Source organism: Sorex fumeus, unplaced genomic scaffold (assembly GCF_029834395.1).
Source record: "Sorex fumeus unplaced genomic scaffold, SorFum_2.1 ptg000044l, whole genome shotgun sequence".
NCBI lineage: Eukaryota > Metazoa > Chordata > Mammalia > Eulipotyphla > Soricidae > Sorex > Sorex fumeus.
In genome coordinates this window covers 66,071,507-66,087,546 of record NW_026606101.1, presented here as the reverse complement: position 1 = coordinate 66,087,546, position 16,040 = coordinate 66,071,507, and the positions used below count along the sequence as shown (strand labels likewise).

Below are 16,040 nucleotides of genomic sequence, written 5' to 3'. Positions count from 1 at the left end.
ATAATATTTTCCAGGTTGATCCACTTATATGCAAACTTCATGACTCCATCTTTTCTAACAGCTGCATAGTATTCCATTGTATAAATGTACGAGTTTCTTTCTTTAGTCATCTGTTCTTGGGCACTTGGGTTTTTTCCAGATTTTAGCTACTGTAAACAGTGCAGCAATGAACATACAAGTGCAGATGTCATTCTACTATATTTTTTTGGCTCTTCAGGGTATACTCCCAGAAGTGGTATTGTTGGGTCAAATGGGAGCTCAATATCCTTCTCTGACCCTTCTGATTTTTTTCAACCTGAAATATATGTTGTTGGATACTAGTAGGGCCACCCCAGCTGTTTTGAGGGAGTTGTTTGCTTGCAGGATTGTTTTCCATACTTTGACTTTGAGTCTATGTTTGTTTTGACTGTTCAGATGTATTTTTTGTAGGCAGCAGAATGTCGGGTTCAGTATCTGAACCCATTCTGTCACTCTGTGTCCATTAATTCGTACATTTAGACCACTGATATTGAGAGAGATTATCATCATGGGTCTTGTGCCATCTTTCTGTAGGAGTTTGTTGTGCTTGTAGGGCTTTTCTTGTCTTACAGTAGCTCCTTTAGTCCTTCTTTTAGGTTTGGTTTTGAGTCTATGAAGTTCCTGAGCTATTGTTTATCCATAAAAGTGTGTATCGTTCCTTCGAGTTTGAGTGAGAGTTTAGCCGGATAAAGTATTCTTGGTGAAGCATTCATTTCATTGAGTTTCTTTACTATATCCCACCACTGTCTTCAGGCTTGGAGGGTTTCTTCTGATTCGGCTGTAAACCGAAGGGGTGCTCCTTTGTATGTGATTTCCTTCTTTGACCTTGCTGCTTACAGTACTGTGTCTCTATTCGTGACATCCATCATTCTGACTATAATATGTCTTGGAGTCTTCTTATTAGGGTCTCTTTTAGCTGGCACCCTTTAGGCTCCTTGAATATGAATGCTTGCATTCTCCAGCTCTGGGAACTTTTCAGCAATGATTTCTTTAACTGTGGCTAAAAATGTGAAACGCTTCACGAATTTGCGTGTCATCATTGCACAGGGGCCATGCTAATCTTCTCTGTATTGTTCCAATTTTAGTATATGTGCTGCCAAAGTGAGCACTTCAGTATGGTTTTGGCTATTCAGAATCTTTTATGTTTCCAACAAACTTCATATGGGCTGTTTTTAGTCCTTGAAGAATGTTGTCTGAATTTGGATAGGGATTGCATTAAATCTATATTGTAGTTTAGGTAAGATGGTCATTTTGACAATACTGATTCTTCCAATCCAAAAGCACGAAATATTTTTCCATTTCCTAAGGTCTTCTATTTAAGCGTTTTGAAGTTTTCATGGTATACATCTCCCACCTTTTTTGCTGATTCCTAGGCACTTGAAGTTTCTGGACACTATTTTGAGAGGTACTTGAAGTTCTTGGACACTATTTTGAATGGTAGACATTCATTGATCTTTTTCTCTTCTGATTCATTATTTACATATAAGAATGTGACTGACCTGAGTTCGATTCCTCCACCTCTCTTGGAGAGCCTGGCAAGCTACCGAGAGTATCTCGCCTGCACGGCAAAGCCTGGCAAGCTACCCATGATGTATTTGGTGTGCCAAACACAGTAACAACAAAGTCTCACGATGGAGACGTTACTGGGCCTGCTTGAGCAAATCGATGAACAATGGGAAGACAGTGTGTCCAAGAATGTGACAATTTTTGCGCATTGACTTGGTAGCCAGTCTTTCTGCTGTATTGGTTTATTGTTCCTAGAGGGTTTTTTTTTTGTGAATTCTTTTGGGTCTTCTATGTATAATATCATGTCACCTGCAAACAGAGATAATTTGACTTCTTTTCTAAATTGGACACCGCTGGTTTCTTTTTCTTGCCTGATAGCTGTTTCTGGTACTTCTACCACAATATTGTATAAGAGAAGTGGCAGTGGACATCTCTGCTTTGTACCTGATCTCAGTGGGAATGCTTTCAATTTTTCACCATTAGGAACCATAAATAGATGCTGGATCTTGTAAAAAGCTTTTTCTACATTGATTGATATGACCATAAGATTTTTTTTATTTTCCCTTTTTACTGATTTTGTGTATTATGTTAGCTGATGTCTGTATATTGAACTATCCTACTTCCCTGGGATAAATCCTACTTGATCGTGGTGTATGATTTTTTTCCATATGCTGTTGGGTTAGGTTTGCTAAGATTTTGTTGAAGATTTTTGCATTGATGTTCATCAAGGAGATTGGTCTGAAATTTTCTTTTTTTAGGAAATGTCTCTATGTCTCTATCAGTATAATGTTAGCTTCACAGGAGGTGTAAGGATTCCTGTTTCTTTGATATTTTGTAAGAGCTTAATGATCAGCAGCATTAAGTCTTCTCTTAAGGTTTGATAAAACTCCTCAGTAAACCCATTTAAACCAGGACTTTTGGTTTTTTGAAGATTCTTTGGAAAATTTTGGAAACTCTGGGTTTCAATGTCCTTGCTTGTGACCTGGGTGTTCAAACTATTTCCTATGTTCAGTTTTGGGAGATTACATGTTTCTAAGAATCTGTCCATTTCTTCTAGGTTCTCCAACTCAACTAAATAGAATTGATCATAGCAGGCTCTCATGATGTCTTAGATTTCTGAAGTTTCTGTTTAATTTCTCTTCTTTCACTTCTGATCCTATTTATTTAAATACTTTCTCTCTTTTTTTTTCATGAGTCTAGCCATAAGTTTGTCTTATTTTTGCATTGCTTTCTTGGTTTCTACTCTGGTTTTTATTCTTTCCTTCTTCTTGTCCCTGGACTCATTTGCTGTTGGTCCTCCAGATGTTTGGGATGTGTATTTAGGTTATTGATTTTCTTTTTTTTCCTACTAGTGTATTGCTACAAGTTTCCCTTTAAGTACAACTTTTGCTGTATATCACAGATTTTGATAACTTGTTTCTCTATTATAAACTGCCTCAAGAAATTTTTTAAATCTCTTCCTTGATTTCCTCTTTGATCCAGCTGTTACTTAGCAGTGTGTCACTCAGTCTCCAGGTGTTAGAATGTCTCCACATCTTACTTTTATGATTAAGTTCTATCTTTGTGGCTTTATGTTCTGATATGATACTTGGTATGATTTTTATGTTTGTGAATTTATGTAAGTTTGGTCTTGTGATCTATCCTGAAGAATGTTCTTTGTGTACTAGAGAAGAATGTTTACTCAGAACTCTGAGGATGTAAGGTCCTTTTATATATACTAGTCCTGCCTCTTCTAGTTCATAATTTAGAGCTCTTTATTGACATTCTGTCTGGTTGATCTACCCAGTGTTGATAGTGGAGTGTTGAAGTCCTCTTCTACTATTGTTTCCATTCATTATGTTTCTTTTACTTCTTTTTCTTATTGAATCACTGTGAGATACACAGTTACAGAGTTTTCATGATTGAGTTTCAGTCATACAATGCTCCAACATCCATCTCTTCACCAGAGCACATTTCCTGCCACCAATGTCCCCAGTTTCCTTCCTCCCTGCCCCCCACCCTGCCCACACAGCCTGTCTCTCCATGTTTCTTCAGATTTGTCAGCAAAAGCTTATAAACTTTGCTGATCCTATATTTGGTTTGTAAATGTTAAATAAAATTAGGACTTCTTGATTTATTGTTCCCTTAACCAATAAATAGTGTCCACCCCGATCTCTAACTACTTTCTTTAGACTGAAATCTGCTTGATCTAAGTATGGCTGTCCCAGCTTTTTTCTGTTTATCATTAGCTTGTATGACTGTTTTGTATCCTTTCACTCAGAGTCTGTACTTATCCTGCGATTTTTAGATGTGTTACCGAGAGTATCTCGCCTGCACGGCAAAGTCTGGTAAGCTACCCGTGACGTATTAAATATGCCAAACACAGTAACAAGAAGTCTCACAAGAGACGTTACTGGTGCCCACTTGAGAAAATCAATGAACAATGAAGGACAGTGCTACAGTGCTTCCTGTAAGCAGCAAATGGATGGATTTTGTTTCCATATCCATTCCACCATTGTGTATATTTTGATAGGAGAGTTCAGTCCACTGGCAGTCGGATAAATTATTGATAGAAATAGCTATGTTGCCATTTCACTGTGTGGGGTTGTTGCTTCTATAACTGGCTGTTTGGTTTATACAAATGGTCTTTCAGTATTTTATTCAGGGCCAGTTTAGTTATAGAAAATGGTGTCAGCTTGTTTCAGAATGTTTTTCACCCTTTTCTCCCATCTAAACGAGAGCTTTTCATGGTAGTAGATTCTAGGTTTAAAGAATTTTTAGCGAGTAATTTGTATATGTCATTCTACTCTTTTTTCTCCCGTACCATTTTATGTGAGAAATCTCTTGTGATCTTTATGTTGTTTCCCTTATATTTAAGATTTTTCTTCTTTCTACAAGCTTTAAGATGTCTGTATCTCTCTTTGAATTTTGATTTCTATATGTCTTGGCATTTTTCTGTTTGGGTTTATTTTGCTTGCTTAATTTTGTCCTTGGGTATCTTGAATCTGTTTATCAGCCTCCCTCAAGAGAGTGGGGAGTTCTCAGCTGTGATTTTCCCCACCACTTTTCATCCCCTTTCCTGTCTGCCACTCCTTCTGGCATTCCTATAATTTGAGAATTTGTTCCTCTTGCTGTTATCCATTAAGTAATTTACATTTTCTTCCATTCTAATGCTTCTCTTTTGTCAGTTGTCTGTCAATGCTGGCTTGTATTCTGATTTAAAGTCTGCCTATATGGTTCTCTACTTGTGCAATTCTGCTACTATAACTTGCTATTGAGTCCCTTAGTTACTTCAGTTCATTTCATATGCAATCTGTCATTATCTGAATTAGTTCTTCGAGTTGGTCGAATTTCTCATCTAGTCATTGCTTAATTTCACTGGCAAGTGCTTGCTTAATTTCAATTGCCAATGTAGTGAGTGTTACTTTTAGGTCTTCATTGACCAAGCTTTAGAGCTTTAATGGGCTTGAGAATTTGTCTGGGTTTTGCCTCTGTCTGACACAGCAGCTGGGTCCCATAGTTTCTGCATTGTTTTTTGAACTTTATGTGAGATAATGACAGAGGTTTAGTTTCCCAGTTACTTAAGAATGGATACATTCAGCTGTTTATATCAGAGGGCTACTAATGATACCTCTATTGTTCAGATTATGTCCTTTACATGTAGTGCTAGTAAAATATAACAAAGGGGTTTTGAATTAGTCACTACATTTAGCTAAATGAGATTTCTGATTGTATAAGGTCAGTGAAGTATGGCTGTTGCATCCACTGACTTCAATATGAAGAGTGTGCAGAGGACATCCACTGACTTCAATATGAAGAGGGTTCAGAGAATTGGATCTGATGCCAGATGGTGCAACCCCTTGATCTAGGGGCTGGGGTCAGTGAGGAGAAAGCCCTCAGGGTCTCTTGTCCAAGGCTTTCCATCTGGATCCTGGCTGTGGGAGAGGGTGGACCAGAGACATTTTAATGTTTATAAAATGTTTGATCATATGAATATAACTTGAATATTCCATAAAGAACATCTTGAAATAATTTCACAGAATTATTATTTTATGCTCCTCATTAGTTTATGATGTTTTGACATGTGTTTAACACATGTTCCATCTTTAACCAGCAGTCCTTCACACACAAATTAGACTATAAATTAGACTATACACATTATTAAGGATGATAGTTAAAAATTGTAATGTTCCTTCTCAAATGCTTCTAAAATAGGTAAAAAAACTTTCAGACTCATTTTATGGAGCCAGCTTTACCATTATACAAAAAAAAGTCGTTGACATGTACATTAAAATATAAGAAAATTACTGCATTATCACAGATAAACACCAATGCAAAAAATGTCAACCAAATATTAGCAAACTGAACCCAACAACACATTAAAGTTCATATACAATGATCAAGTGGGATTTATTCTAGGATTTAAGGGCAATTTAACATCTTCATATCAGTGTAACATACCTCATGATTAAACTGAATTATACAAATTCTATCAGGGGCCTGAGAGATAGTACGAAGATTAAGAATCTTGCTTAGAATGTGACTATGTCTCAAATCTTGGCACCAGACATGGTCCTTTGAGCATTATCAGGCGTGATCCCAAAGCATAAAGCCAGAAATAGCACCTGAGCACAGATCCAAGAGTGGTTCCTGAACACTATTGAGTGAATCCCCCTAACCCCCCCATACATCTTCAGCTAAACAGATACAGAAAATACAGTTAATAAAACATAACATCCATTCATGATAAATATTCTCTAGAGGCCATAGAGGGAACGTACATAAATATAAAGACCACGTATGACAAGTCTATAGCAAACAACAAAATCAAAAGTGAAGAGCTGAAAGTTTTTTTCTCTAAGATCAGAAACAAGGTCTGAATGTCTACTGTTGCTACTTTTATTCAACATAGCATTGAAGTTCTAGTTGGGGCAATTAAGTAACAAAATGAAAAACATTTCATCAGAAAGGAAGAATTAGTCTCTATTTCTCAATGACATACTATATGCTGAAAACCCCAAACCCTCTACCAAAAAGTTAGAACTATTAAATTCAGTAAAATTTCAGGATACAAAATCAATATAAAAAATAACCAGTGCTCCTTGTGGCTGGAGAAATTTGCCTTGCATGTGCAGACCTGGGTTCTATCAGAATTGATAAAAAAAAGTTACGTGCTACCCAGAAGAATTCAGATTCAATACAGTCCCTCTAAATATTTCTATGATATTTTCCATAGAAATAGAACATACATGTTAAAACGTGTACAAAGTCACAAAAGCCCCCAAAGAGACAGTGCAAATTTGAAACTAGAGGGCTCTTACCCATGAATTTCAAATGATATTGCAAAGCCAGAGTAGTTAAACTCTGGCTTTTGGAATTTGGAATTTTACAAAAAGACCCACATATCAATGGAACAGAAGAGAGCTCAGAAACAAATAAAATGCATACTGAGTCTGCTAGTTTACACGCAAGGAGCCAAGACTACAGTGGGGAAAGGAGAGTCACCTCAATAAATGGCACTGGAAAAACTAGATAGTCATATAGTCATAGGCAAAAGAAACTGAAACCACACACAAAATTAGTTTTAAAATGAGCTATGTGAATAAAACCATAAAATTCCTAGAGTAAAACATTTATTAAGTTCCTTGAGATTGATGAATTTTAAAAAATCGGATAACACTAGCAAAGGTAAGTGCTGAAGAGGTAGTATAGTGGGTTAGTTCCTGCCTTGCATAAAGCCACCTGGATTTGATCTCCAGCATTACATACGATCCCCCAACAACCAAGAGGAGTGAGGCCTGAGTACAGAGCCAGGATTAAGCCAGGAGCACTGCCAACTGTGCCATCCACCCATAAAAAAGAAAAAATAAAATTATTTATATCAAATATTTGTAGCAAATATATTATTTTTTAGCTCGAGCTCGAGCGGGCCCAGTAACGTCTCCATTGGAGACTTTGTTGTTACTGTGTCTGGCATATCGAATACTCTCGGTAGCTTGCCGGGCTCTCCGAGAGGGGCGGAGGAATCGAACTCGGGTCGGCCATGTTGGCCGCTTGTAAGGTGAACGCCCTACCGCTGTGCTATCGCTCCAGCAAAAACAAAAATATTACTATATCAAACTAAAAAAAAACCCTCTTGCACAGCAAAGGAAATTATCAATAAAATGAAAAAGACAACTTCAGGATGGGTAAAGATATTACAAATCACTTATCATATAAGGGCTTCATAGCCAAAACATAAATAACTCACACAATTCAATAATCGAAAGTGTAAACAGCCAAATTTTGAAATGGGCAGAGGATCTGATCAGGTATTTTCCAAATAAAGTATACAGAAGGCCAACAAGAAAGTGTAATGCCACTAATTATTACGTAAGTGAAAATTAAAACCACAATGATACATCATTTCATATCTGTAAAAACAATATTAAGGGATGAGAAATAAGTGTAAGAATGTATATTGGTGCAACCACTATGAAAAACAATTGAGTATGTAGTTTCCTTAAAAAATTAAAGTAATAATGGGGGTATGGTGCCACCAGCAGGTCAATCTGTACCTGTGAGGTGAGTGCATCAGCAGCCTGATGGTGCCTTCAGACTTCCAGATACCCCCAAATTTCTGCTGTGCCTTTGGCCATACCCCGAAAACTTGGGGCAAAGTTTACCAAGAAAGTGAACGGCCAAAAGTTAGGTATGTGGGAAACACACCCACAAACCACCTCCGGCTCAACTATATAATTGGAGGCATGGCTTCTCTAGTTCCTTATCGAACTGCTTAAGGGTTTCTCTGGTTCCTTATCGAACTGCTTAAGGGCCATGATCCCAAAGATTCAGAAACAAATCTTGAAACCCAACGGCTTTTGGCAGAAATGTGTCCGGTCCCTGCAGTAGGTTACCAGTGCCAGGCCACCCCCGGTGGGAAAGGTTTCGTGCCTTGGCCTGTTCCCCCTGGCGGCCCAGTGGCTGTCATCCTCCAAAGGCCACTGGACAGTCAGGTTTGAGCCCACATGATGAGACATGGGGGGCCTCACGGGATGGAGATGGATTCAGTCCTTTCCTCCCTGTCCCAATGAGACCCCAAGTCGCTGCCCACGAATGGCCTCTTTGGCTCCCGATCAAGCTGCTTAGTGACCATGATCCCAGAGACTCAGAAACAAATCTTGAAACCCAGCAGCTTTTGCAGAAATGCATCCAGACCGCGCAGTAGGTTTCTGCCAACAGGCCACCCCAGGGGAGAAAGGGTGCTGTCCCTCTGCCTGCTCCCGCTAGGCGCCATCTTCCAGAGGCCATTGGACAGTCAGGTTTGGGCCCGCAGTGATGAGACAAGCGGGGCCTCACGGGATGGGGGTGGAGCCGGCCCTTTCCTCCCCACCCCAACGAGATCCCAAGTCACCACAAACAAACAGCCTCTCTGGTTCCTGATCAAGCTGCTTAATGGCAATGATCCCAGAGACTCAGAAACAAATCTCCAAACCCAGCGACTTCTGGCAGAAATGCGTCCAGTCCCTGCAGTAGGTTACCGGTGCTTGGCCACCCCAGGTGGGAATAGGTTTTGTGCCTTGGCATGTTTCCCCTGGCAGCCTGGTGACCGCCATCCTCCAGAGGCCACTGGATAGTCAGGTTTGGGCCCGCAGTGATGAGACACGAGGGGCTTCATAGGACGGGGGTGGAGTCGGTCCTTTCCTCCCTGTCCCAACAAGACCCCAAGTCGCCACCCACGGCCTTTCTGGCTCCTGATAAAGTTGCTTAATGGCCATGATCCCAGAGATTCAGGAACAAATCTCGGAACTCAGCAGGTTTTGGTAGAAATCCCTCCAAATTTAATTGTTAAAATTTTGGAATTTCAAAATTGTGTGGTCACTACTGCAGCCACGTGACATCATATGTTATTCATAACCAGCAATAGAAAACAGATTGTCTACTGTTGCCTTTTCAGCAGATCTGAGTGTTGAGGTAAAATCCCAGATAATAATGGTGGGTCTGGTGACAAAATATTGAATGTAATCAAAGTGGAGCGAGAGTAATGTGGAAATCATCTGCTCCACAGGTGGGGGGGGTAGTGTGGGATGGGGGCATACTGGGATTTTTGGTGGTGGAGAATGGGCACTGGTGAAGGTACGGGTGTTTCTTTGTATGACCGAGAGACTTAGGCCCAAAAGCTTTGTAACTGCTCTCATGATGATTCAATAAATAAAATTATAAAAAATGAAAAAAATTAAATAATAATTCAGAGAGATAGTACAGAGTTAAGGTGTATGCCTGGCACACAATCTGCCACAATATGATCTCCAGAATCATATAAGAGTGCCCCAAGCACTGCCAGAAGTGAATCCTGAGCAAAGAGCCAGGATTAATTGCTAAGCACTGGCAGGAGTGGCTAAAAAATAAAATAAAACAACAACAATTTTTAAAGAATGAAACTATGATATGATCCAGCAAATCCCCTTCTGGATATTTATGCAGGGGAAATAAAAACAAACATTAACTGGAGAAAACCTTCTATGTTCTCATGGATATTGCAGCCAAAACACAGAAACAGTTATGCCTGTGTCCATTAATGGATCAATGGACAAAAAAATAGTGCTTTGCACACACACACACACACACACACACACACCAGAATATAATTCAGCCACACAGAAACATGAATGAAATCTTGCTATTTGTTAACAACATGGAAAGACCCTGAAGGGCATTATGCTATGTGAAATAAGGAGAAAGACAAATGCTATATTATCTTACTTATACAGAGAAAATATTGGTGATTGGCAAAGTAAAAAGATAGAGGAGGCAAAGATAGTAAAAGGGTACAAATTTTTGGGTTATAAATCCTGGGATATAGACAAATGTAGGTAATGACCACATTCAACCACTATCTCTCTTTTCAATTTATTTTTTTAATTTAATCACCATGAGAACCAGTTACAAAGTTTTTGTGATAAGGTTTCTGTCATACAATGTTCCAACATCCATCCCTCCAAAAGCATACGTTTCCTACCTCTAATATCCCCCTTATCCCTCTCACCCCTCCCCATTCAGCCTGCCAATATAGCAGGCACTTATCTTCTTCTTCTTCTCTCTTTCTGTCTCTTTCTTCCCCCCTCTCCTCTCCCCCCTCCCTCTCTCCCTCCTTCCCTCCCTCCATCTCCCTCTCTCTCTCTCCCCCCCCCGACCCTCCTTTCCTCCCTCCTTCCCTCGCTCCCTCCCTCCCACTCTTCCCCCCCTCTTTGGGCATTATGACAGCCACTATCTCTTAATAGCTGTTTACATCACTTCAAATAATCTCTCAATGGCTGTTCAAATCACTTAAAATTACTTTAGATAAAAAATTAATATGTTTATAAATTTCTGAAATATAGTTGATAAATTATTATGGCATTCAATGATATGAACTGATTCTAAGATCAACTCTAAGTTTATTCTAAAATATCAGAAAGAAGAGAAGTTGTGGTGGCCCAAAGTAATAGAAGTATTTCCTCCTTCAACTCGGCAGTGGGTAACCAGTGCTCACTGTGTTACTAAGATCTACACCTCATGATTGTGTTACAGATATTGTTTTTTTAAAAAATAATAAACAAAGAATTTATGTCTTACCAAGAATCATAAAACATTATAAAATCACAGTAATTAAAAGTATGTTAGTGGCACAGAAACAAAAAATTGAGTATGTTCCCCAAACCAACTCTGTGTACATGAGAATTTGTTAACTGATAATCTGACATTTCAGTGATTATAAAAATCATAAATGTAAAAGTTGGAATAACAAGATTTTTCTGAACTGAACAACAGTTTTCCCATTACACTCTTCACTAAAATAAATTCTAGATGATGTAAAGATCTAAATTTTACAATATAAGATAATGAAAGTCTATGTTTATATCTTCACAACAGGAAAGACATTTATTAAAGATTGTTCTTTTAAATGTGAGTAGAGTCCAGGGAGACCATACAGGGATTACAAAGTATGCAACTGACTCCAGTTTGATCCCTAGCACTGCAGACCCCAATGGCTAAATATAGCCCTAGAGGCCCCCGCAGTGTCACTGAATATAGACCTGGTGTACCTTGAGTTCTGCCAGGGTAGCCTAGGCATTACAGGTTCCTGGCACTGAGTCATCCTAAAGGTGGGCCAAATTTCACTGAGAGTGGCCCCAGAGACCCCTGAGGACGACATGGGAGGCCCCTAACAAATAAAAATCATAAATTAAAAAAAATCAGTGCAAAGGTAAATTTAACATTGAAGTAAATAATTTGCAAAGAAAGGGAATGAACTTCAACAAATAGGAAGAAAATATGCCATTTTCTAATAAAAAAGAAACGAGTACTTAGAACACTCTCATAAATAAGACAAGTACTAGTTAGTGGCTGGGGACCAGAGAGATAGTATGGCAGGTAAGGTCCTTGTCTTGCATGTGGCCTAACTGGGCTTGATTCCTAGCATCCCATATGATTCCCTGAGTCCGCTAGGAGTGACTCCTGAGTGCAAAGCCAGGAGTAATCCATGAGCACTGCCAGTATGCGCCCTCCCCGCCCCCCCAGAAAAAGTACTGGGGCTGAAAAGAATACAGTGGGAAAGATGCTTGCCTTGCAGACAGCTGACCATTCCTGGCACCCCATATGATCTTCCGAGCCTGCCTGAGTCAGAGCCAGGAGTTTCCTGAGCACCACCAGGTATGAACCCCAAAGAAAAACAAAACCACAAAATACCTGTTTAGACAAGACAGAAATTAAATTTTTCTTCCAAGCAAAAACAGATGAAGGTCGATGCAGTGGCTTCACCAAAGGCTCAGAGATCATGCTTTTAAGCTAATTGAACTACTACTACGGTCCTCATCGTTCGGGAGGACTGTCAGAACTTCAGACTTTATATCTGTATTCCAACAGATATGTAGGGGAAGGGCGAGGGAAGAGATGAGATTTCACACCCTTCTGTGAATGAATCATTAGCTAAAGTGTACGTGACTAAACATGGCTCCAAGGAGGCCAAGGAGCACAGTCTCCTGTAAGAGCAGCAATGGGCTAAGAAGATGGTGTTACTATTCGAGACATGAAAGAAGAATGGATCATAGGAGAGAATTAGCAGTCTCTATCATACAATACAAGCTGAGAGAAAAAGAAATACAAATGGTCAAATAGTTGAGAAAAGCCACGGAGGGGGAAAAAAGAGACCATATTTAAACTTTTGGGAAGTAAAGCATTTTCAACTTGGAGAGGGCATGGTGATTTTCAACTTCATGATAAATATACTGAGGTCAGTATAAATATACTGAGTCAGTGTGGGTTACACCTAACTGTGCTCACCTAAGTGTGCTCAAGGGCTTCTCCCACGCTCTGGGGTTACTCCTTTTGGTGTTCAGGGGACCATATGGTGGCAGCAGTGAGCCAGCACACCATCCCTCTGGCCCCATGGCAGGTATTTTTACAAAGAGAATATATGCAATATTATGAGTATAACTAAGGAATAATGAAAATTACTCATTTAAAAATACATATTATCACATCTAATTATATATTATAAATTTTATGTTTTGGTATAAAGCCTTGGGGACTAATTTCACAGTATCTATTGCAATTTTGGTTGCATGATTATTTGACCCAGAAGAAATTCTATCTTTCAGGATCCATGAAATATTAATACACATTTGTCTAAGTACAAGAATGTTCACTGCAATTATATTTAAAAGAGGAACAGGGGGCTGGAGAGATAGTACAGTGGGTAGGGCATTTGTCCTATATGCATCCAACCCATGTTTGCCAACCCTGGTACCCTCCAAACCTTGCCAGGAGTGATCCCTGAATACTGAGCCAGTAATTAACCCTGAGCACACATGGGTGTGTTTCATCCACCCTGCCAAAAGAGGAACAAGTTGGAAGTAATCCAAGTGGTCATTCTGAGGGCAATGTCCCCACTTAATTTTCTTCACAACACTACTATCGCTATCTTAAATTACATTATTTTTTCTACCTGTTTGTCATCTAGGAAATTAGATCATCTAGAAAAAGAACACAGGAAAGGATATATTTATATAATACTTGCTTGGTTAAAGATTAATTAGAAACAATACATTGTCTTTTAAAACAATGAATCAAAACAGACATCATTCCAGTCCTGAATAACATAAACCAACATAAATCCTTCAGGAAAGACTACAAGTTTGCAGACAGGCTGAGAAACGATGACCCAGAAGAAAAATCTTTGAACTTACTTGCCAGGGAGACTGTTATTGGATATGATTTGTTTGCCCTTAATTTAGGGTATATTTCCCTGAAGAACCAACTTCTTTCTTCTTTCTTTCTTTTTTTACTTTCTTTTTATTTATTTTTTAATTTTTTAAATACATTTATTTATTGAATCACCATGAGCGCAGTTACAAAGCTTTCGGGTTCAAGTCTCGGTCATACAATGATGAAACACCTGTCCCTTCACCAGTGCACATTTTCCATCACCAAAACCCCCAGTAAACCCCCCATCCCACACCCTCCCCCTACCTGTGTACTTTGATTACATTCAATATTTTGACACAGACCCACCATTATTATTTGGGATTTTACCTGTGGTGTATTCGATATGTCAAAAACAGTAACAACAAGTCTTGCAATGGAGACGTTACTGGTGCCCACTCAAGCAAATCGATGAACATGGGGAAGACAATGCTACAATGCTACCCCAACACTCAGATCTGCTGAAAAGGCAACATTAGACAATTTGTTTTCTACTGCTGATAATGAATAGCATATGCTGTCACGCAACCATGACAGTGGCTATGCAATTTTGGAATTCTTAAGTTTTAATAATTAAATCTGGATGGATTTCTGCCAAAAGCTGCTGGGTTCTGAGATTTGTTTCTGAGTCTCTGGGATCATGGCCACTAAGCAGCTTGGTCGGTAGCCAGAGGGGTTGTTCGTGGGCGGAGACTAGGGGGTCTCATTGGGGCGGGGGAGGAAAGGGCCAGGTTCACCCCCATCCTGTGAGGCCCTGCATGTCTCATCACTGTGGGACCCTACCTGACTGTCCATTGGCCTCTAAAAGATGGTGCTTAACAAGCTGCCAGGGGCAACAGGCAGAGGGACAGCACCTTTTCCCATCTAGGTGGCCTGGCGCCAAAAACCTAATGCAAAGTCTGGACGTGTTTCTGCCAAAAGCCTCTGGGTTCTGAGATTTGTTTCTGAGTCTCTGGGATCATGGCCATTAAGCAGCTTGATCAGTAGCCAGTGGGCTCGTTCCAATTTCTTTCTTTTGTGGGGAATACTTAACAACTCTTTGTACTTGGGATTCTGATACTGCTGTCAGCATAGACTGAGTTTTGGATTAGTGAGAGCCCACCATCGAAACAGGGTCCTCATTAGATTCCTAGAAGAATACCAAGTTTATGAAGATCTTGCTGTTGTTTAGTGATAACAAAATATTGACACCTGGGCCACAAAGTGTTTTGGGACTCCATTTCCAAGATTGGAAAATGGGCAATATGTCTATGATCCAAAACATGGATAACATAAGTATGCCCTTGCTATGATTTCTAAATTATTAATCATATATCCAGTCACTAATCTCTACTTTTTATTTTTAATCTCAAACAAGCAACTTTCAAACTGCTTTTTAAACTAGTAAGAACAAAAACCAGGAAAGTGTGAGGATGCTAAAAATCCAGCTGAGATATGTGATGGGGGATGTGGACAAGGTGCAAGCAGTAGACACTGGGAACTGATTCTAGTTACCTTCTAAAGGTGGAGTGAGTACAGTTCATTGGATTGGGTACAGGATGAGAAAATTAAGGATGACTCCAAGGTTTTTATCTTGGCTACTGAAAGGGAGGGAGGGTCTGGAGCTAGCTATAGTACAGCAGGTAGGATGTTTGCCTGCCATGCGGCTGACCCAGTTTCAATTCCCAGCATCGCATATGGTCCCCTGAGCACATCCAGGTGTAATTTCTGAGTGCAAAGCCAGGAGTAACCCCTGTGCATCACTGGGTGTGACCCAAAAAGCCCCCTCCCCCCCAAAAAAAAGAAGGAAGGGAGCTTCTAATTTACTGAGCTGGAACAGGCAGATGGTGGGAAGAGAGTTCTTACGGAGGAAATAAGAGGTTCCATTCTGGAATGTCTATCAGACATACAAATGAAGATATCAGGTAAGTGTTTTGATAGCAGAATGAGATTGAGAGGAAAGGTCTAACTGGAACTAAGATTTGGTATTCCCTGGGCATGTTGCTGTTGGTATAAAAAGTTTAAGTCACTAGATTGTGTGAAATGCCATGGAAATAGTGTTGATAAAGAATAAAGGTTTGATAAATAAACAGCACTCCAACTTGCAGAGATCAGGGGGATGGTGAGGTATTAGCAAAAAGACTGAAAAAGAACATTCAGTGAAGAGGAAGGAAATATAGAAAATATAATGTCCTGTAAAAGAGAGAGAGAGAGAGAGAGAGAGAGAGAGAGAGAGAGAGAAAGCATTTCAAATAAAGAATCAACTCTGTAAAATCTTGCTGAAATATTAAGTAAAAGACCAAGAATGGATTCACTGGAGTTAGGAATGTGGGTCT

General features: G+C 39.5%; 1 protein-coding gene and 1 non-coding gene across 3 annotated transcripts in view; both read right to left on the bottom strand.

The window, feature by feature from the left end:
- The window catches only part of PPP2R3A (protein phosphatase 2 regulatory subunit B''alpha), a 173,590-nt gene that overhangs the window by 145,209 nt on the left and 12,341 nt on the right, over positions 1-16,040 (bottom strand). The gene's annotated exons all lie outside the window — the stretch shown is intronic.
- Positions 1,021-1,127, bottom strand: LOC130030797 (U6 spliceosomal RNA). Its single transcript, XR_008793481.1, has one exon. It is a non-coding gene; the product is annotated as a U6 spliceosomal RNA (small nuclear RNA).